The sequence below is a fragment of the Canis aureus genome, chromosome 6, assembly GCF_053574225.1.
Source record: "Canis aureus isolate CA01 chromosome 6, VMU_Caureus_v.1.0, whole genome shotgun sequence".
NCBI lineage: Eukaryota > Metazoa > Chordata > Mammalia > Carnivora > Canidae > Canis > Canis aureus.
Window position 1 is genome coordinate 42871560 of NC_135616.1, and position 23133 is coordinate 42894692.

General features: G+C 46.9%; 1 long non-coding RNA gene across 2 annotated transcripts; it reads right to left on the reverse strand.

Annotated features, from left to right (window-relative positions):
* Nucleotides 1–1358: 1358 nt before the first annotated feature.
* On the reverse strand, nt 1359–15810 carry LOC144315971 (uncharacterized). 2 transcript variants are annotated; one of them, XR_013381705.1, is made up of 3 exons: nt 15671–15810; nt 14901–15160; nt 1359–1961 (listed from the first exon to the last, which is right to left on the reverse strand). It is a non-coding gene; the product is annotated as an uncharacterized LOC144315971 (long non-coding RNA). The 2 variants fall into 2 exon arrangements; XR_013381703.1 differs by lacking the exon at nt 15671–15810 and having other exon boundaries at nt 14901–15648.
* Nucleotides 15811–23133: the final 7323 nt, after the last annotated feature.

The window sequence follows — 23133 nt, forward strand, 5'->3', positions numbered from 1 at the left end:
CTTCAGTGTGCTGCCCAGCCAGACATATCTCCAAAAGTGCAGAGAGGGAGAGACCCCAGCTTTCTACGGCCAGCACTCCATCCACTGAGCTTCCTGCCCCCGAGGTCCCCTGAACCCACAACGACACAGAGAGAAAAACAAACTGATCTCAGGTATAAGAGGGCAGAGTCAAGAAGTCACCCACCCTCCATCAGAACGAATTAAACCAACGGGTGCCCAGGGTGTGAGCAGATGGGAAGGAGAAGCCTCACAGCTATGAAAACAGGCCACAGAGGGAAGGGGGGATGCAGCAGGAAAAGGCCAGCCTCCACGTGAGAAGACATCATAACTCAAGCATCAGAAGAAAGTTCCAGAAGACAGGAGTTTGTGCTCTACAGCTTGATTTGAACACGAATCCAGCAAAACGAGGACTCAGAGATGAGACAACAAAACAGCAGGATGAGAGAGAGGAGGAGGGAGATCCCAAGGCAAGGTCATGATAGAATTAAAGTATCAACTGGAAATAAGAACAGAATAAATACTGTTGACATTTGAATTGTGATGTTCAGGAGAGGTTAGAGGCTTATGATCATCACCATGAATATAAATGAGAACAGGAAAGAAATAGATGTTGGAGAGAGAAAAGCAATATTAAATAAAAGGATGATTGATGGGCCTGAGAGGAGAGAGCCCAACACGCAGGACAAAGGTGTGTGCAGATGTATGATCAGTCAAATTTCCTTGAAAAGAAGGGCTGCGTGCACAATTGAGCAGAATAAACCGTGTTCCTAGAAAATGTCAGGTAGAAATGAGTGGACTTTGGTGATGAAGAAAAGATTCTTTGAGGCACCTGGATGGCTCAGTGGTTGAGCATCTGCCTTTGGCTCAGAGCATGATCCTGGGGTCTTGGGATCGAGTCCTGCATTGGGATCCCCACAGGGAGCCTGCTTCTCCCTCTGCCTATTCTCTGCCTCTCTGTGTGCGTGTGTCTCTCATGAATGCATAAATAAAAATATCTTTTTTAAAAAATTAGAAAAAAATTCTTCAACCATTTTCACAGAAAAACCAAACCACTCCAGGTGAGCAACAACAGGCCATGGGACTCTGTCTCCCACATACAGTGACATTCCAGGTAGGGAGATGGAGCCAGGGGAAGGCCGTCTACCATTGTTGCTGGCTTGTTTAACCTCTAACTATCTGGCATTAGCTGGCAAACCTGAATGTGTACCTTGGCTGCAATCTTACTGATTTCACACTTGGATATATTATATATATTCTACAAAAGTGATCGCAGTTATGCGGGAAGTCAGGCACAAGAATGTTCGTAACAGTACTGCTTGTGGTAGGGGAAAAAAAAAAAAAAACAGAAGCAACCTGACTGTCTGCTGAATGGGTAAGGACATTGCAGTTTATTCATAAATTCATACATTGATTATGCTCCTTACCGCAGCCATAATAAATGAACCACAAACACACACATCCGTGTTGCCGAATCTCAGAAACAGGCTGTGTTTATCACATTAAAAAGCAAACAAAATTAAAAAAAAAAAAAAAGCAAACAAAATTAGGTGGTGTATCACTGGAAGATAATGTCACGGTCAATCTCCGAAGGAACTAGGGTAGTGCTTCCCTGTGAGGACTGGAGTGGGAGGTGAGCATGGGAGGAGCACAGAGAGAGCACCCACAGCAGCGACGCTCCAGGTTCCAGCTGCTTGATGAGTTCATGCGGTGTGTTATGATGACTTTTCATCTGTACATTATGCACATTCCTGCAGGTGTCAATATTTCAGAAGAATAAAGGAAACAATATTCTAAACATTTCACAAGGTCTTTTTAATCACTAGGGAAATAACTAGGGAAGAAAGCAGCACTGTAAGGAGAGCATGACCAAGAAGGATAGCCAGACGGGGTGCCACTTCAGTAGGAAGACAAAAGGCAGGTGTTCACAAAGGGCTTAGGGAATGGAGCACCCTTAGTCCTTCCTGGAAAAAAAAAAAAATAACCTGCTTGTTATAAAATCAAGCCTGTAGGGAATGAATGAAATGAAGAACCAAGAATGGAGAGATCACTGTAAAAGACCTGGGGGAGAATACTGAATCCATTTAAATATAGAATTGTTGCTGGGATGCCTGGGTGGCTCAGCAGTTGAGCATCTTCCTTTGGCTCAAGGCGTGATCCTGGGGTCCTGGGATCGAGTCCCGTATTGGGCTCCCTGCAGGGATCTTGCTTCTCCCTCTACCTATTTCTCTGACCCTCTCTGTGTCTCTCATGAATCAATAAATAAAATCTTTTTTAAAAATACAGAATTGTTGCTAAAAAGAAAAGAAAGACTGCCTATAGAACATACATGTTATAAACCTGGACAGTGTGTAGAAACAATAATGCAATTTTCTGCTAGAAACCAGGGAAGGGCTTTCATATCTGGCCATGTCGGAGGGACAGGTACTAGAAATAGTGGGCAGCTTAAACAACAACAAAAAAAAAAAAAAAAAAATGGGCAAGCAGCTGAGACACCTGTTTCTAGAAATTGGACAACCAGCAACATGGGGCTGAGGTGGTAGAGAGCAGGGGCGCACACAGGTGGCCCCACATCCCCCAGGGCTTCTTTCTCCTGGAGCCACCCTCTAAGCCCACACAAGTAGATGCAGAGACAGATGGTCTCGGTAAACTGGGGGCAGAGCTCAGTAGTAAGGGTGGCTGAGGGCCCTGGAACTGGTGGGGACAGAGATGAGGAGAGGAGGGACACTGAACTGTCCAGAAGTCAGGGGGTTTGGCCCCTGCATGGTCTTAGACAGAGGGTGGATTCTGGGGGAAAGCCAAAAGCTGCCTGGAGACCCCCAAGGTGGAGCAGGGCTATGAGCAGCCTGCCTTCCCACCAGCCAGAGTGCATGGACTCTGCTGAACACCCACCCGCCTGGCTGGACCCTGGGAAGAAAGACACAGGAAGCGAAAGTGTTGTGGCCATGGAACCTGCTGATGGTCTAAAGTCTGAATTACCAAAAACAATATTGAGTTCAGAGGCAAAACATAAATCAGGGTAAGGAAACAAAACACTTTAAAAAATATTTTATTTATTTATTCATGAGAGACAGAGAGAGAGAGGCAGAGACACAGGCAGAGGGAGAAGCAGGTTCTCTTCGAGGAGCCCCATGCGTGACTCCATCATACAGGGATCACAACCTGAGCCAGAAGCAGATGCTCAACCACGGAGCCACCCAGGCATCCCAGAGCTGGTTCTTTAGGGCAATTAATGCCTTCTCTGTTTAAATGACTTGCATTTGGTATTTATTTTCTATGCATCATCTCTCCTTTCAATGTTTTCCATTACAAATGTCTACTTCAGGTAGAGATTTTTTTCATTACTGAAATATATAATCTACAAGCATCATATATTTCCTCTTAACAACCATAAATTGTGCATTTATTATTATATCCTTTTTAAAAAGGGCAGCTTCTGAAAAACCTATTATAAAACCCTACCACAGAAACATGACCCATCGTTTGTTATTATGTCATTCATTCACATTTAAAAACAAGTAAATTAAGTGTGAAAATGCAGGATATGATTTGGGGGACATCCCAAGAATTCCTGGGAATGATTTGTGCCTGAATCCCAAGGATTAATGTTACTTCTTTATCTGATAAAATTCTGCATGTTCTTCAAATTTCAGCTCACATGTTCTCTCCTTTAAATTTTTCTGTATTTAAAGTAGGCCAAAAATGTTCTGTATTAGCCAAGGCTGATTATTGCAAATGTGTGAAACCCAACATAATCTAGTCTTGGCAAAGGGGTGCTTTACCGGCTGATATAACTAGGAGTGGTTGTAGCTTCAGGCATAGCTGGCTCCAGAGGTTTAGAATGCCATGATTCCTCTCTGTGTCTCTCTGTTTCTTTTATCTCCCTGTCTTTCTCCCTCCCTCCCAGCTTTATCCTCTGACATAGGTTCAGTCTCTCTCTACTTACAGTTAGAGATAGTCACTAGGAGCTCTAGGCATGCCTTTTCCTTAAAACTCACGATCCTAGACCAAGAGAGAATGAAAGCTTTTCTGGTAGGTCTGATGAAAGTCCTCAGTAACTTTCTGATTGTCCCCTTGTGTGTCACCTGCTCACCCCTGAGCCAGTGATTGTTGCCGGGGATGTAGATATTGTGATTGGCCATACATGGGTCACCGGCTCTTATCTGGGATCAGCCCTACCTGCCTAGTGGAAGGGATGAGATACTGGGTGTAGGGGAGCCACGGATGTCCACCAGACCTTCCATTCTTCTCTCCCGCCCCAAAAGAGATCAGCACCTCCCTGTCCACACCCCCATAACTGCTGTTCCTCCTGGGTTACATCATCTCCCACGGTTCGCTGCTGTGCGCATGCCCTTCTCCCCTCCATCCGCTCCCATGGGGGCCGGCCTTCCTCCTTTTGGCATCGGGCATCTAGCACGTGCCTGGCCTGTAGCAGGTGCTCCACAGCTAAAGTTTATTGGCATTTTTTTGTAGGGCACCATCCACAGTTCTCTATGAACTGCTCACTCTTGACAGCCATACTATGATGTAGGTAGTATCAACCCCCATTTAAATATTTATGGAATAAATGGATAAAGATATGTCACGGCTTAAAAAGGTTACAAGCCGAACCCAAGGGGTGCTTGTCACAGTCCCATAGACTTGGTGCCATCAAAGAGGCTATTGTCTTATGAGCCCTTCCTTGAAGGTAGTGAGGGTGACCAGAGAATGAGGCTGGGGTGACCTCCATCGGTGGGTCTCCGCCATCTCCAGTGATGAGGGCGCAGAGACAGGGGGCCCCGGCTGCCAGTCACTCCCTGGCCCATAACATCATAAAATTTCCGGGCTCCCCCTGAGGCCAACAGACAAAAGAACAACTGCTTTTTGGAGTAAGTAATCCTGATACTGGACATAGTCCAAAACACACAGAAGGAATCCCTCTGGCAGATCAGCCGTGGAGTTCCAAAGCCAGAGAGACCTTAAAAATCACCTAAGACTATGCTATTGTTTTCAAGATGAGGAAGCAGAGGCCCGTAGAGGTTAAAGCAATCGTCCAAGGTCGCACAGCTAGTTAGTACGGAAATGAGAAACTGGAAGTAGAGCCCAGGTCACTTTCTGTGTTCCCCAAGGCTTCACCTCCCCTAAATCTTTGTTCAGAGGGTTCACAACCCCGACTGGAAGCATCTCTGGGAGGACAGCCTCCATGCGTGGTCCTCAGCTCCCTGCAGACACACTCAGGAGGAGCCTTGGCTCAGGGATAGTCAGAGGTGGGAGCCCCAGGACACGGCTCGGCAGCCTAGAACCTTCCGTGCTCAGAGTGGTGGAGCTGTGAGTGCACCCAGGACCTGGATGCAGCCCCACTAGAGAGGCGTGTGGCATTCCCTCCAGAGCAGGATGGTGCCGGGTATTTAGCCCCTGTTCGGATCAGCCAAGCAAGCAAAGGACCTTCTGCACCCCCCCCCCACCCAACCAGCCTCCACAGGGATCCTCCCCCTGCCTCCGCCCTCCCATCAGGGCCAGCCTGCATGCTCTGAACCCCTCCACTAACCCTACTGGCCCGCCAGGTGGCTTCTCCAGCCTTGGGATGACCTTTAGCAGGTTGCTGGGGTTTCCAGCTTAATTCGAAGCTATCATTCTGCCTTGTTCTGAAGTTTAGGTTTGGGCCTGACCAGAATATCAACATGTGTGCTGGGCTGGCTGCTGCTCTTCATGACACACCAAACACCCCAAAACCCTCAGTCTCCATGGTAACAGCCCCTCACCTGATGCACGTGGGCCCCAGGGCAAGAGCACAAATAGAGCCCCTCATGCTCTGTGTCTAAATAGTGAGAGGCAATAAATCACACCAATAAGCTCCTAAATAAGACAAATTCCACTCTTGTATTATTTTTATAGCAAAAACATTTAAAAATATGTGTAAAGCTATGATTTTTATGTGACCATAAGTCACCAAAATATCAAAGACATCCACATTTTATTATTATAGGACATGCCTGCTGTTTGATGATGGACTGGTGGCTTCTAGATGAGTAACAAGATAAAGACATGCATAATTCACATATTATCATAGTATTTGGTCCATATAAATTTTTTGAAAGACTTTGAGAGAGAGAGAAAGTCAGAGTCAGGGGGTGGGGACAGAGGGAGAGGTAGAGAGAGAGGGTCTCAAGCAGACCATACCTTGCCCCCCAAGCTCAGAGCCTGGCATGTGACTTCATCTCATGACCCTGAGATCATGACCTGAGCTGAAACCAAGAGTCAGATGCTTAACCAGCTAATCCACCCAGGCACCCCTCCATATAAATTGTTTTCATTTTAGTAACATTATTCATTATAATTATAATTAGATATTCACATAATTTATTTTCCAAACAGTAATGATCTAAAGGGTAAATAATAAAAGCAATTATATTCAAAGTACACAAAATTTTATTTTTTTCACAAAATTTTAGTATATTTTCACAAAAATATAAAGGAAACATAAAATGACATGTTTTTTTAGAAAATTATTTTTCTTTTTCTTTTTAATTTTTTTATAAATGTAATTTTATGTATTTATTCATGAGAGACACAGAGAGAGGCAGAGACATAGGCAGAGGGAGAAGCAGGCTCCCTGTGGGGAGCTTGATGTGGGACTCCATCCTGGAACTCCAGGATCATGACCTGAGCCAAAGGCAGCCATGCAACCACTGAGCCATCCAGGTGCCGAAAATTATTTTTCTTTTAAGATACTTAAATATCAAAATAAAATAAAATACTTAGATATCGAGTGCCTGGTTGGTTCAGTCAGTAGAGTATGTGACTCTTGATCTCAGAGCTGTGAGTTTAAGCCATGTTGAGCATGGAACCTACTTTAAAAAGCTAAATAAATAAAATTTTTAAAAATCTCTTTAAAAAAATTAAAAATGAAAAAATAAAACATATAAACTTGCCAATTAAAAGTAAAAGCCGGGATGCCCGGGTGGCTCAGCGGTTGAGCTTCTGCCTTCAGCTCAGGGCATGATCCTGGGGTCGTGGGACTGAGTCCGGCATTGGGCTCCTCGCAGGGAGCCTGCTTCTCCCTCTGCCTGTGTCTCTGCCTCTCTCTCCATGTCTCTCGTGAGTACATAAATAAAATCTTTAAAAAATAAAAAAATAAAAAAATAAATAAATGTGAAGACCAAATCATTCTAATTAATGAATATAAACATTTTTATCAAAATTATTTAAATAAAATTTTTATAAACTCTTGAAAATTTAATTAATTTAATTACATTTAATTTAATTAATTTAATTAAATTTAATTACATCTTTTTATAAAAATAAAACTATTTGCATCTTAGCCTTCCATACTTCACTAATTAACATAATAAGAAAGTCGGGGTCTCATTTCATGCTAGTTACATGGGGATCAACACACACGCCATCCTCCTTACTCATCATTGTGTGTGTATGAATTCACCTACGCACTAACATTTTTGTAACCCCTGATCAATACTTGTAGTGCTTCCTGAGTCATTTGCAGACATGCCCAGCCTCATGATGACGGATCGCCTGATGCGTGTGCTCCAAGCTAAGGTCCAATAAGATGGCACTCTGTCTCCTGTTTCACTCTTAAGTGCTGAGAACAAGTGTCCTTCCTGTGGTCTATTTAGTCCCACATTTCTCAACTTTCTGTGCTTTTTAGGGCGTGGCTTTGCTGTCTGAATTGGTCCCCAAGCACAGAGTGGTGTGCAGTGCAGCAATCCTGAACATAGAAGGCTGTGAAGTGCCTATAGAGAAAACTGTGTTAGCTACGTCTTATTCAGGCACGAGTTCAAGGTCAGTGAAACAACAGTATGTACTAAATATGGTTTCTCTATACAGAAACACACATAAAACAAGGTATGTACCAATCAGTTGACAAAGATACTGTGAGCAGAGACACGTAGGAATCTGGTCCTGCGTTTCCAGTAGGAACAACAGTTTGGAATCAGTCGCTCAATGTTTGTGGTGATCTTACAGACCACGATCACTGCAAGTCATGAGCACCAACTGTGTATACAGATTAAAGGGTTGGTTAGCACTGCAGAATGTTCCATGACCGGCTTGCTCAGCTGAGGCAAACTGCTCTCTGAGGGCCTCCAGAACCACATCTGGGAGCCCACGGTGCTGGAGGCCCTCCTGGAAATGCTGCTGTGTGGCCCATGAGCACGTCCCACCCACACTGGGCAGAGGGCTGAGCCACTTAACTAATTCATCTCTTACCCACATTCTTCCAGTGCTCAGATGTCCCTGCTCCAGAAACAGCATCCATCCGCAGTTTTGGCAGCCACACAGCCCATAAGCTCGTGGCCTTCAGATGGAATCACCTTGTGTTTTGAAAATACAGGGCAAGAGGAATGGAGAAGCCCTTCTCTGGGGGCCTGACCACTATTGGTCAACACAATGGACCTTTAGGGTTACAGACCCCGCTGTGTCAGCTCTGAGCCCCAGAGCCCAGGGACTAAGCCTCCTGTGTGTTGTTGGATACACCACACTTTGCTTGCCGGGCAGAATGGGGTGCGGGCTGAGGACAGTCTCCTGCACTCCGAGGCCTGGGAGGCATCCAGACCCAAAACTGCATCCACGTGGGTCTCTGTCTTTTATCACAACCCAGTGCCATCAGCTCTGAGGCTCTGGTGGTACGGTGAAATGCTATATGCAAGTTTTTTCAGAAGAGTTGTGTTTGTGTTAAATCGCCATTGTGGTCCCCTTTTTGTAAGAGGAAGTTTGTTGTTTTGGAGAAGGGACAGGAGATGGTTCTCTCTGGTCCCCCAGCCAATGGACTTTAAAACCTAGAGTAGTTTCTTTCTTTCTTTTTATTTTTTTAAGGAAAATGTGTATTGCTTGGCCCACAGTCCCTTGTGCTAGCTCTTTGCCCCAGCTTCTGGAAGACGAAGATTATCTCATTAGGGAATCCTAATGGTTTTCCAGGAGGTGTTATACTCTGCTGCTCTCTTTTTCCTCATTCTTCCCTCATTTGCCTTTTTGCTTCTTATTTCCATCTTACAGGGCTTAGCATCCAGGACTGCTGGTCGCTAGCTGTGTGACCTTTAGGAAGTCCCTCTGTGCCTCCATTCTGCATTCACACATTGGGGACGCTTGTGCCCAGCACAGAGCTGGTGAGACACTGACAGCCTCTCCGTTACATGTGGACCAGGGCTGGCACACATTCCGGGCCTTGTGGCAGGGGCGCAGAACTAATCTCTCTACTCTCCTCTATCAAGAGAATTTCATTGAGCCTGGAGCCCTTCACAGGTTAACAAAATAAGGAATCACTAAAGATTAATGTCACTTTCCTATGGTCCTGGTGGGACCCTGGGCAGAGCGGGGAGAAACCAAAGCTGACCCTGGGCAGGTCGCACTCCTTCTAAACTAAGAAAATAGTTTCTCATTACACATAGTGCCGGAGAGTGAAATGAAACATAGGAGCCTATGAACAAAAAAACATGGGTCTTGAGCTAATAGCATCTCCAGGTTTTGGGTCTGTCTCACGGGAGTGGGAATCCCAACAATCCCGGCAGGCCTGGGGAGTGAGGGCGGTATCCTGGGGCAGCCAGAGCATAGGGGAAACCGGGAACTGAACCCCGATATGTGCGGGGCAGGGGGAGCACTGGGGAGCCGGGTGGATCTCACCCAGGGATGGGGGGGTGAGGTGGAGGTCTGATGCGAGACATAGGAAGAAGGAAGCTGGGGTGAGTAGGCAAGAATCTGAGACAGGTTGGGGCTAGGGGTTTACTGGAAGGGTAGGTGGAACTCATGTAATTGACTGGGAGCTGGAGAACCGGACTGGGACCACCCAGGGAGGATGCCCAGCCCACCCAGCAGCCGTCCACTTCGGCCTCCAGTGTCATCACCCGGCACGCAGTTGTTGCTACCCAGACCCCTGACACCTGTCCATGTCCCCCAGGACACTTGCAGCCCACCTCTGTGCTGGATCCTCCACCATGGCCCTAACTGGTCCTGTGACTCACTGTGCTGAGTCCTGAGTAAGATGCTGCTGATCTCAAGCATCCCTGGCCCCTCCCTGGCCCTGACCTGTGCCGTGACTCCCCCAACTGAGGGCCATTCGGCAGCGGGTGACCCTTGTGTCCCTCTGCACACCTGGTTTTACCAAAGATTTATTGAGCTCCCACTCCCCATCAGGGGACAGGTCACAGCTTCCATTCTCAAGAAGCTTGCATTTAGAGGGGGAGAGAGAAATCGCCAGGCACATTGCAAACCGAGAGACAGATGTGATGAGCACAGCAGCCCAGTGAAAGGTGGTAAGAGGCTCTGGTCACCACCTTGGGGGTGGGGGCCTCCCAGGAGGGGTCTGAGCCAAGGCCCCAGAGTAGGGAGAATGGAGTGGCCTAGAGCCAAGGCATCTACCTGTTCTGAATTGGAAGAGCATGGTCTTGGGTACCGACTCCAGCGGAGTGGGCTGCTTAGAGCACTTGGCGGGGAGTAATTTTTAGACTGAATCACAGCTTGGTGGAAGAGTGTAGTTCCGAAGGAATGAAGTGGTGGGGGGTGGCAGGATGCCACCTGCGAAATATCAGGCCTGTCTTATAGGTGGTGGTAGGGGTGTAAGATACTGGTGCCTGTGTTGGAAGCTCCATACAGCATGACTGTGACAAGCACAGAGTGATGGGTGTTGATTCATGGGTCAGCTAGCACAAGGAGCTCTGCCTTAGCTGATGGGATTTCCTGAAATGGGGACCTGCTCTCAGTGAAGCTCTGGATAAAGTGGAGGCCAGTGTTCCCTGGAAAGCCTGTCTACTGTACATTGCGGAGAAGGTGCTCTGGGGGCACCTACCTGGCTCAGTTGGTTAAATGTCTGACTCTTGGTTTTAGCTCAAGTCATGATTGCAGGGTTGTGGGATCCAGCCCCATGTTGGGCTCCCCGCTCAGCATGGAGTCTGCCTGAGATTCTCTCTCCCTCTCCATCTGCCCCTCTCCCTGCTCACATGTGTGAGCTCTCTCTCTCAAATAAATAAATAAAATCTTTGAGAAAAAAAGAAAAAGAAAGGAAAGGTGCTCTGGGTTTTCACTTGAATGGATTAGCTTCTGGGCTCCATTGTCTGTAGTCAGGTGTATCAGATGCCCCGTGTCCGCTCAGACCCTCCTCATGTATGCACTTTCCATGGCTGCAGTAACAAATTTCCACCAAACATAGCCACTCCTAACATGCTTAAGTCACTCTTAACATGCTTATTCTCTTACAGTTCTAGAAGCCAGAAGCCCCAAACCAGCTTCTGTGCTGAAGTCAAGGAGTTCCCGAGGCTGTTTTTTCTCTGACTCAGACTCTCAGGGGCCGCTCTTATCAGAGGTGTGGTGATGCCATCAGGCCACACCAGATGACCCAGGGCAATCTGTCCACCTCAAAGTCCTGCACACGAGCACACCTGCAAAGTCCCTTTTGCTGCAGGGCAACACATACAGGTTCTGGGGATCGGGACCGATACTCTGCCTGCCAGACTGGTATTCCAGCTCTTGTGCTGCTCACTCCTGTGCAGACTTCGGCCTTTAGCAAAGGGGGGTTTGCCTGGGGGACACTCCAGGACTCCGACTTTCTGTTCTGGCTTCTCCATGTCGTGGCTGCTGGAGGGGAGGGGGGGCTCTCTTTTTATATATATATATATATATTTTTTTTTTAAGATTTTATTTATTTATTCATGAGAGACACAGAGAAAAAGAGGCAGAGACATAGGCAGAGGGCTTTGTGCACAGAGCTTGATGCAGACCTTGATCTCAGGACCCTGGGATCATGCTCTGAGCCGAAGGCAGACACTCAACCACTGAACCACCCAGGCATCACCCAGGGGGGCTCTCTTTTTTTTTTTTCTTTTTTTCTTTTATTGGTGTTCAATTTACTAACATACAGAATAACCCCCAGTGCCCGTCACCCATTCACTCCCACCCCCCGCCCTCCTCCCCTTCTACCACCCCTAGTTCGTTTCCCAGAGTTAGCAGTCTTTACGTTCTGTCTCCCTTTCTGACATTTCCCACACATTTCTTCTCCCTTCCCTTATATTCCCTTTCACTATTATTTATATTCCCCAAATGAATGAGAACATATAATGTTTGTCCTTCTCCGACTGACTTACTTCACTCAGCATAATACAGGGGGGCTCTCTTACAGCACATGCACAGAGAGGAGGTGGCAAGGAGTGTAGCCTCTGGATATTCTCAGCCAGCAAGGAACCATGGGTGGATGCCTTCGCCTCTCCTTCTTCAGGCAGGATTGAACCTATGACTACCAGTGGCCTTTCTCCTTCTTTATGTCACCCTCTGGATTAGTCAGTGTTCTTTAGAGAAACAGAATGATGGGAGACCTACATCTGCGGGCTTCCCCAGCTATCTGAAAGTAAAGTGTTCCTACAAAATCTTTCACGAGCCCAACGGTGTACGATGAAGAAGCAGCTATCTTAATTTATATGGAAAATTATTTGAGCATTCCCAGACCCCCCAAAATAACCCCTGCAGGCCTTTCTAATACCATAAGGACTCATCTTGCTAATGGATGCACAAACCAAGTCAAGAAAAAGCACAGAGGCTCACAGACACAGTTCAAGGTTCTGGCGGCCCGATGCTGAGATGCTGCGTGTGGGTCCTGAGGAAGGAGCCGGGGGGCCCTTCTCACTGCTCCAGGTGCTGCCCCTGTAACAGCCTCCTGCAAAATGGATGCTGAGGCAATTTTTTCTTTTCACCTTTTCTCTTAAAAGTGAAAATAGTCTGTGAATATCTTTCAGTTAGTGAGAACAGGTACTAGCACAGATCTTTCATTAAAAAGTACATAACATGGGGATCCCTGGGTGGCGCAGCGGTTTAGCGGCTGCCTTTGGCCCAGGGCGTGATCCTGGAGTCCCGGGATCGAGTCCCACGTCGGGCTCCTGGTGCATGGAGCCTGCTTCTCCCTCTGCCTGTGTCTCTGCCTCTCTCTCTCTCTCTCTCTGTGTGACTATCATAAAAAAAAAAAGTACATAACATGAACTTTCAAAAAGTGGGGGAAACCTTTATGTACATATCCTTTCATATACCTGTATATACCTTCGTGTGTGTGTGTGTGTGTGTGTGTGTGACACACAGGTGTTTTATTTATTATGAGGAACTAGAACTAGCTCACATGAGGATGGAGGCTGGGAACTTCCAAGATCTGCAGTTAGCAAGCTGGAGATCCAGGAGAGCTGATGGTGTAGTTCTATCCAAGTCTGAAGCCTGAGAAGCAGGAAAGCCTATAATGTACATTTCAGTTAGAATCTGAATCCAGGGCAGCCCCAGTGGTGCAGCGGTTTGGCGCTTCCTGCAGCCTGGGGTGTGATCCTGGGGACCCAGGATTGAGTCCCGCGTCGGGCTTCCTGCGTGGAGCCTGCTTCTCCCTCTGCCTGTGTCTCTGCCTTTCTCTCTCTCTCTCTCTCTCTCTCTGAATGAATAAATAAATCTTAAAAAAAATTCTAAAAAAAAGGAATCTGAATCCAGGACAGCAGAAGACCCATGTCCCAGCTCTAAGATGCAGAGAGAGTTGGACACAGCCAACTCAACCTTTTATCCTATTTAGGCCTTCAACTGATTAGATGAGGCCCACCCCATTAAGGAGAACAATCTGCTTTATACAGTCTATTAATTCAAATGTCAACCTCATCCAAAAACACCTTCACAGACACACCTAGAATGTTTAGCCAAATGTCTGGGCACTCTGAGGCCTAGTTGATTTGACATATAAAATTTATCATTAAATTCTCTCTGCTTCCTAAAATTGCCTCCTAAATAAGCCACACATAAGCTTATACTTTGAGCTCTGCTCCTTGGGACAACCCAGACTAAAACAACAGAGTTTTCACCAACATTGATGTCAAATAAGACATACATAAGTCTTGCAGGACTACAGAGTTCTCGTTGAGTAGAAAAGTCAACACATTACAGAATACTTAACATCCCTAGCACCTGCAAATGAAGTGCCAGGAACATGCACCATCCCCAATCACTGTGACAACCAAAAGAACCCTATACATCTCTGAAATGCCCCAAAGGGTAGTGCCACCCAAGCCACCCCTCTCTTCCCCCCCTTCTTTGATTGAAAAGCGTTTGTCTGGAGGAAGTAGCTTCAGGCACAGCTTAATCAGGATTCCAGATGTGTTTTCCTATTCTCTCAGCTACGCCCTCCCCCGTGGGTCAGCCTAATCCTCAGCCTGCCCTTCTTGGAGCTGCAGCTAAATCACCTGCAGCTGTTTTAGGAGCATATCCACATCCTACAGAGGACAGAAGTGAGAGCGGTCTGCCCCCACATTTCCAGCAAGATTCCTGAGATCCATCCTGACTGGGTCAGACGAAATCACGTAGCTGCCTCTCCTGCTGACTTGGTGGGAGTATAGAATTTTTTATGGGTTTTGGGGCCCCAGTCATGGTCCAGTCTGGAGTGGGACCCGGGGGGTGGAGTCTGTTGCTCTGAAGCCCATGGGGTGTGGCTGGTGATGTCTAGATAAAAATGTGTTGTCAGAAGGGGGAAAGGACCCTGGCTGGGGAGCTAATAAATCTGCACGATGGAGAATCTCAGTGCAGGCTGTTTGTGGGACCGTGGGGTGGGGATACGAGACCCTTGCATTCAGCAGATTTCACTGGTTCCCCTTGTTGCTTAGCCACGCCTACCAGACATCGTCCCCCATTACTCACCATCAGCTGGGAATGTCTGCCCGGTGCTGCTGGTGACCGAATTCCTCACTCTGAATCAACCCTGGGCACTCTGGTCTATACATCCATCTCCGTGGGACAGGGTGGCCTTAACTGGCCACTGTGGGAACACACACCCTCGTGGCGAGTGAGAAGAGGTTCCTGAGCCTGACCCATGGCAAATCTGCCAAAGCTAACTGTGACCACAGGAGGCCCTGTGCCCATGCCCCAGCAGCACCAACCCCCCAGCGACCCCAAGCGACCCCTGTCCATACCGCCACATTCCACTCGCCCTTGCCTTCTGCAGTGTTCTTAGTTCGATTTTCCCAACGAAGCAACTGAGTCTCACGGAGGCTCCATGGCTGTCCTGGGGGAACACGGCCAGTAGGTGAGCTGCCAAGAGTCGGAACCCAGTGTGTGTGACGACACGTCTCCTGTGATGCACACCCTGCCTCTCCTTCCATCAGTGACATCAGCCTGCAGAGTTCCCTTCTCATCAAAGAGAGAGTCCGCTGTGTCCACAAAAGCGATGGCCCTTCATAACACCAGGATGGACGTAAACAACATATGTACTCCCCCGTGTCTTTGCCTCATCTTCTGAGTTTTTTGAAGGACCTTCTGGGGGGTGCCTGGGGGGCTCAGTCATTTGAGTGTCCCACTCTTGATTTTGGCTCAGGTCATGATCTCAGGGTCCTGGGATCAAGTCCTGCACATGGCCTGTTCACCGGGGTATTGGCTTGAGATTCTCTCTCTCCCTCTGCCCCTTCCCTACCCGCTCAAATAAATAATTCTTTTTTTTTTTTTAAAACCCCTCTGTCCTTCTCTCCCCCATGTACCAACCAGCACAGTACGAGGGCCATGACTCAGCAGGGATGTTTGGTCGCTTCCAAAGACCAAATAAGGCCCGGGCCCCAAGAACAGCAATAAACCCCACAAGGTGTTGTCGATTTAAACAAAGTGAAAGCTGTGGTGGGGAGGATTTCTCTGCTACCACTGGAGCCTGTATGACTCCCAAAGGAAAAGACGGGGAACGGGTGCTGCCCACCTCTGTTTATTGGGAACGGTGCTCCTCTGCCAAGCCGCATCTCCATAATAGGGAAGAACAGTGCAGCCCTCTGGGGGAGTCTTTATTCCTGGAGCCGGAAAAGAGCTAACGGTGTTTCTTTGGTCTGCAGTGTGTCAGCCTGAGACTGCTCACTCCCGTCCTGTCCCTCTGCCCCACCCCCAACCCCTGGTGATTCTGGCCTGCTGCTGGCATGAAAATTTATCTCGCGTTTTGACACTGTTGAGACAATCCCCAGCACCTTCTTAGGGATGAGATGAACAGGAAGCTGCTGGAAATGGTATCAAAATTTCCACGATGTGGGCAGCTGATCTTCTGAAGAATAAAATGGAGAAATCTGAACCCTCCTTGGTGGGAAGCCGAGGCCTGGAGGGGCTCTGCTGCGGGGCCAGTACACGGGCTGCTGCGATCCCAGTTGTCACTGCTGGCCACTGCGCTGTGAAGGAGGCCAGAGGCAGGGAGGCCAGGGTGGCTTGGAGTCCTGACAGCCTCTGAATCGTGAAGACGGCTGGCCATGTGCTGCATTCCTTGCTTGCCAGTTTTTTCTTCCCTAACAGCATCCCAATGTTGTCCTAAGAACCTAGGAGAGAGCTCTTGTTTTTGAGAGTCCCAGAAGTCTGAGAGAACTGGTTCTGGCTTAGGGCAAGCACAGCTGGACAGTTCATGGCAGATGGCTGAGAAGACATGGATGCCACCTGATGGAGACCAGATCTTCTTGGGCCAGCTTCCCTGGGTGTTCAGGGCTTACTTCCAAGCTGTCAATCAGCATAAGACATGGGCTGGGTCAGCCAGCCCCACTTCCCCAATTACCAGGGGCCCCCAGTAGGAATGTACTGGGTGTGTGTGCATGTGTGCATTTGGGAGAGCATTGGTATCCTCCCTAAAATCACCTTGAAAATTTATATAAATCCCTGTATTGTCAGAAACTTTTCTGAAAACTCCACATACTGGAGCACCTAGGTGGCTCCATGGTTGAGCCTCTGCCTTCAGCTCAGGGTGTGATCCCAGGGTCCTGGGATCGAGTCCCACATCGGGCTACCCACAGAGAGCCTGCTTCTCCCTCTGTCTATGTCTCTGCCTCTCTCTCTCTCTCTCTCTCTCTCATGAATAAATAAATCTTAAAAAAACAAAACAAAACAAAAAACCTCCACGTAGTCATTGCCCACTGCAGGAAGCTGAATGTCTTGGCCGAGATTTACTTTTTCCAAGTCTCAGAGGAGACCACCCTGGTGAATTAATGAGTGTCTCTCATACCCAGGCCATGCTTGCTTCATCCCTCTCAATGGAAACCATTAGTTTCCCTCTCCTCCACCTCTCCAGACCCAGGGTCCTTCCTCCCACAGGCAAGCCTGGGGTTCTATGCATCCTTCAAAGTTGATTCCTTCCATGTGAAAGTGAAAAGGTCAGGAAAAAGACTCTAGCCAATGAGCGAGACGTTCTGCCTGGGAATAGAGGTGACCCTTCTATGCTACCTTCTAGAAGCAAGCTGCAAGCATATGGCAGAGGGTAAAGATGCAAAGCTTGTTATCCCCTTTTTCTGGGGCATACAGCTGAACTACACTTCCCTGCCTCCCTTACAGCTAGCATGCTCAGGTGATGAAGATCAAGATCTTCATCTTTCAGTAGAAGTGCTACATGCAACCTCTGCAGGATATCGAGAGAAGAGGCATCCCTCCCCAGGGCTTTTCTCTCTTTCCACCAACTGAGCAGTTGGAACTTGCAGGAAAAGCTTTGGTGAGCAGATGACAACAGTGTCCCTGGAGTGATAGAGCAATGACTTGGAAGGAACCTGGGTCTCTGAATGACCAGGCAGAGCAAAGCTGCCTAACCTCCTGTAATTGTACAGGAGAGGGGTTTAAACACACATGTTCTTTTTCCCTTTAATTATTTATTTATTTATTTATTTATTTATTTATTTATTTATTTATTTATGAGAGACACACTGAGAGAGGCAGAGACATAGGCAGAAGGAGAAGCATGCTCCATGCACGGAGCCTGATGCAGGACTCGATCCCAGGACCCTGGGATCACGCCCTGAGCCAGAGGCAGACACTCAACCACCAAGCCACCCAGGCATCTCTAAACACATGTGTTCTTAAAACCTCTGATGTTGAGGTCTCTTTACTACAGCAGTCTAGCTACCATCCCACTGATGCACAGAAGAAGCTCTACTCCCCTTCCTCTCCTAGAGGAGGGTGTGAGGCACAGGTTCAGACCTGTAGACAGCCACTGTTTGATGGAGATTTTGGCTTTTGTTTTCAAGGCAAAAAGAATGGATCGCCTAGCAGAAAAAGTTGCAAGATTCAAAAGTGTTTGAACCATATTCAATTCATTCCTTCATTCTGCTAACATTGCCTGAGCACCTCTCTGTGATAGGCAGCATGCTCCGATCCCCCATTCCAAACATTTTCTGCCCTCCCTATGCCCACCACATTCAGGAAAGCTCCTTCCCGAGTCTGCAGGAAGGGGACCCACAGGGACAAAATGTGAATTCCTGGTCAGATGCTTTGATGTGTGGGCAGAAGTTGGAGAACGAGGGTGGCATGTTTGGGTCAAGAAAAACATTCTCTGTCCTTGGGGACCAGGCTCATTCCGGCTTTTACAGACTTGCAATTGTTTCCTTTCATTTATCCACCATCAGATTTATTCCTGACACACAAAGCTCCCTCCTACCCAGACTCTGTCCTTCACTGTGGCTTTTGTCAATGGTAAGTGCTCAGTAGGGGCTAGATCTGGTCATAAGACCTGGCTTGCATCCTGACTCTTACCACTTCCAGTCAGGCCCCCTGACTTCAGCATTTAGGTTCCTCATCTATAAAGTGGGGAAAATTTTTTCCATCCTGTTTGTCTCACAAAGTTGTAAAGCTGAGAAACAAATGAGGATTATAATTATGAGTTTTTCTGAACCCTGCCGGGGGAGCTGAGTGCACTCTCAAACTGAGGGTGTTATGGGCTGACATGGTGATCCCAGGAGGATCTCGGTTCATATTTATGAGACCCTGTCTAAATTTACAGTTTTCCAAATAGTTCCTTTTGTAGGAACCTTGCTGAAAGCAAAGGGAATGGCCTAAAAGTTCACTAACAGATAAGCAAATTGTATTATGTGCACAGGATGGAGTATTTTTCAGCCATAAGAAGGAGGTACTAATATGCTCTACAATGTGGATGACTCTCGCAAACATTATGGTAAGTGAAAGAAGCCAAACACAAAAGATCTCATATTGTTTGACTTCATTTACATAAAATATTCAGAAGAGGTAAATCCATATGGACATAACACAGATTGGTGGTTGCTAGGGGCCAGACAAAAGGGAAGACGGGAGAAAGTGCTTAATGGGTTTGGAGTTTCACTTTGGAGTGGTGGAAATAAATATTGTGGAGCCAGGGAGAGGTGGTGGTGACACCACATTGTGAATGTACCAAATGCTATCGAATCGGTCATTATTTATTTATTTATTTATTTATTTATTTGAGAGAGAGAAAATGTGAGCAGAAGGAGGGGGAGAAGGAGAGGGAATCCAAGCAGACTACCCACTGAGCACACACCCAGATGCAGGGCTCCATCCCACAACACTGAAATCATGACCTGAGCCAAAATCAAGTCAGACACTTAACTGACTGAGCCACCCAGGTGCCCCAATTGTTTACATAATTTTAAATATTAGTCTATACACTGGTAAGAAATCATATTCATTCATGAGAACTTTAGAAGCCCATGTAGGTGTGGTGCTTATAAAATAAGGATGTCCATTCCCCAAGAGAGTTCATGGGGATAATCACCCTCTTATGATAGTAGAACCCTTCGTGGGGCACCTGTGTGGCTCAATCAGGTGAGCATCAGCCTTCAGCTCAGGTCATGATCTCGGAGTCTTGGGATTGAGCCCTGCATCAGGCTTCCTGCTCAGTGGAGAGCCTGCCTCTCTCTCTCCCTCTGTTGCTTGCCTGCTTGTGCGCTCTCTCTTTCTCTCTCTCTCTTTCTCAAATAAATACATAAAATCTTAAAAAAAAAAAAAAAAAAAGAAGAAGAAGAGGCCTTCAGAAAGTTATATAAAGACACAGCTCTATGGAAAGGTGTATGGATTCTACCTGGAGGAGGAGGAAAAGACTTTATAGGGCTATCACTAGAGCTAGACTTTGTTCCAGCCAGCTGGTCTACCCATTTCCTTCACTTCTCTGGTCCTTGAGGTCATTCCTTTTCCTTGCTTCTTAACCATACCCTCCTCCCAAGGACTGTAATTGTTTCCTCTTTCAAGTCACCTTATCACTTACTGATGACACCATTCTTGTGGCACATGTCCTATGCAGTTTACCTTTTCACACGTATTGTCCCAATTACATCATCATCTTTCTGAGGATGGGCACTGCTATTCTCTACCTTTCCATAACCACAGCATCCTTAAAAAGTGTGTCATTGAGAATTATGATATTGTACACGTATTCTGACTCCATCAATAATGTAATGGACATGCCAGAAGAATCTTCACTGTTTGGTTTTAAAGATTCTGAAGATGTAAGGAAAAGTCACTTTCATAAATGAAGAACCCGGTCAGTACAAAGCCAGGCTACTCACAAATGCTCTTTGAAGGAGACAAAGTAGGTGAAAGAAGTGGCTGAAAAATTAGTTTCAAAGGTCATCAATTCCATTAGCTGTGTCAAAACTGGAAACTCTGAATAAAATATGTTTCCACCAGTTCAGTCTTGTTTAAATATGCGAGGTAAGATCAGGCACTAAAGGAGTCATCATCTAGGTTTGAAATGATTCTTTCTCTAGAATGAGAGTGATTTCTGAAAACTCTTCAGATAAACAATACCATTTTCAATTTATCATCAGAGAAACTTGCTTCATTAGTTTGGTTTAGGCCTGGCGGCAAATACCAGAAGCCCAGAATAATAGCAACTTCAGTAAACTAGAAGCTTACTTCCTTCTCATATGACACAGCCTGGAGATAGTTGGTCTGGGGCTATGAAGCCCTCTACGTTGTCAGGGTCTTCTATCCTGTTGTGCTGCCATCTGTGGCTTCCATCCCCAAGGCCCAACAGAACTACTGCAGCTCCAGCCATTATGTCTGCAATCTGGAATCAGGAAGAAGGAAGAGAGAAAGAAGGACAGATTTCCTCTTCTTAAGGGCTCTTTGAAGAAATGGCAAACACCATTTCTATAACACAATGTTTGTCAGAACGAACTAGGAAGTGTCATCTCATTGTAGGCAGCAACATGCCCAGCTAAACAGGGATTTCTAGCCTCTTTTTTTGGGTGCCAGGACCCTTTTGGCAGGCTAATTAAGCTTGTGGACCCCTTCTCAGAATAATGTTTTTATAGAAATAAAATAAAACATGTAAGGTTACAAAAGAATCCAATTATTTTAAATATGGTCCTAGTGACAAACTCTCTGAGGTCTGTAAGACCCCAAGTTGAGAATGCCTTCTACAACATAGGAAAAGGGAGTGAGTTATCAGTGTCCCACATGTGGCATAGGAAATCCCATGGAAGGGTTTTACACACTTGGTTGGCAATCTCTGAGCACCAACCTTCCGGGTCAAGCCTAGCTCTGTGTTGTATGGTATGACAGACACAGAGAAAGTCCGGCGAGAATTCTCCTGAATTATGTCAACACATGCCAAATGGAAGTGTTCAACCTACAAGAATGGGTAGCTGCCCAGGAAGGGGTGGGCAACCAGGGGGTCGACGGAAGGAGCATTTCCACGGTGTTCAAGGGGAAGTGCTTGGCCAGGGCAGGCTCCAGTCTGTGCTGATTGCAAACAGAAAATTACCCTGACTCTTGAAAACTAAAGGCATGAAAAGTCATTGAGAAATGTCTCAGTGTGCATAGGGGGATATGTAGAAATACTTAACATATCCTAGAAATGGTCTTTGAGGATGCCTCATGAATAAATGGATGGAATCTTTAAAAAAATAATAATAAAAAAAGAAATGCTCTTTGCATTTCTGATAGCCATGGTTCTTGCATCTGGGGAATCGGATGGGGTGATGGTTTGAGGGGCCAAAGCCTCACATGTCATGTTTTATACTTTTAAAAATAAAATGAAAAAAAATAAAAATAAAAATAAAATGAGACTGGAGACAAATATGACAAAATGCAAACAATGAAGAGGAACTTTTTCTTATATTATTCTTTGGGCCTTTTCCCTCCTCTCTGTGTTTTTAAACATTTCACTAGTTTAAAAATAGCAGTCACCGCTTTAAAAAAGCTTAAATGCATTTTTCCTCTGATCTAGATACGATTGAACCTACCCGTTAAGTTCTGGCTGCGCGTTCTCTGAGGTTCTATAATTATTTTGAGAGGCGGGTCTGTCCGCATTCCCCTGGACAAGCCATGATGGTGCTTTTGTCAAATTCTTTCCCTAGTCTGGAGCCTGCTCTCGTCCCCTCCCTGCCCGGCCATTGTCTGGCTTCCTCTCAGGAGCTTCCAGCCTGATTTGAGTCTTCCCTCATGGGAATTCCAATAATACTGCTCACGTTAGCATATACCACTGGACTCTGAATTTTTCTTATAGATTTTATTTATTCATTCATGAGAGACACAGAGAGAGAGGCAGAGACAAAGGCAGAGGGAGAAGCAGGCTCCCTGTGGGGAGCCCAATGCGGGACTTGATCTTGGAACTCTGAGATCATGACCTGAGCCAAAGCAGACGCTCAACCACTGAGCCACCCAGGTGCCCTGGACTCTGAATTTAACCCACCTTTCCCATCATGCTCATTGAAGGCCTAGACCCTCACATGTTTGGAATGACAGGAAGGGCTTCCATCCCATATTCCCACGCCAGGCCCAGGGCAGACATAATTAATCAACCACATCACTGACTCCCACATGGATGTGGCCTGAGACTCCTCCTGGGAAGTCCAGCTGTGTACATGGAGCCTGCAGACCAAACCTCTTTCCATTGTTCCATCTCACTTTAGCCATATGCTGGTGGCTGATTCGGGGGTTTGGAAGTGTCAAGGCCTGGCCCAGACAGGGCCTCGGGCAAAGTCAAGAATGGACAATAGGGCAAGAGACGAACAGAGCCCCAAACACCTATATGCTGACTAGGACTGCTTGGCCCCCAGGCTGCAGGGGGGACGCCCAAGCCCAGAAGCCTGCCATCGCCATCAAGCCCAGCCAGAGCTCCCCACAGTCTCCGGAAAGCCCTTGGGCCAGGGAGGGGACAAAGATGTGGGAATGGCTCCTCTGTGGATCCAAGAGATGGCTGCAAGGGACAGTGGAGACGCAGGCCCTGGAGGGTTACCTGAGGCCAAGGCCCTTGAAATTCTCCTTCTGTCCCCAAGAGACACCAGCGTCCTGAAGAAAATCTGCCAACACGCTGTGTTGAACCCTTTTCATGATGAGATCGCGAGTGATTTTTTTTCCCAGACTCTTGAGGCTTTTTTTCTCTCTTTTTCTTTTTTTTTTTTTTTTTTTTTCTTCTTAGGGGGGAAGGAGCAG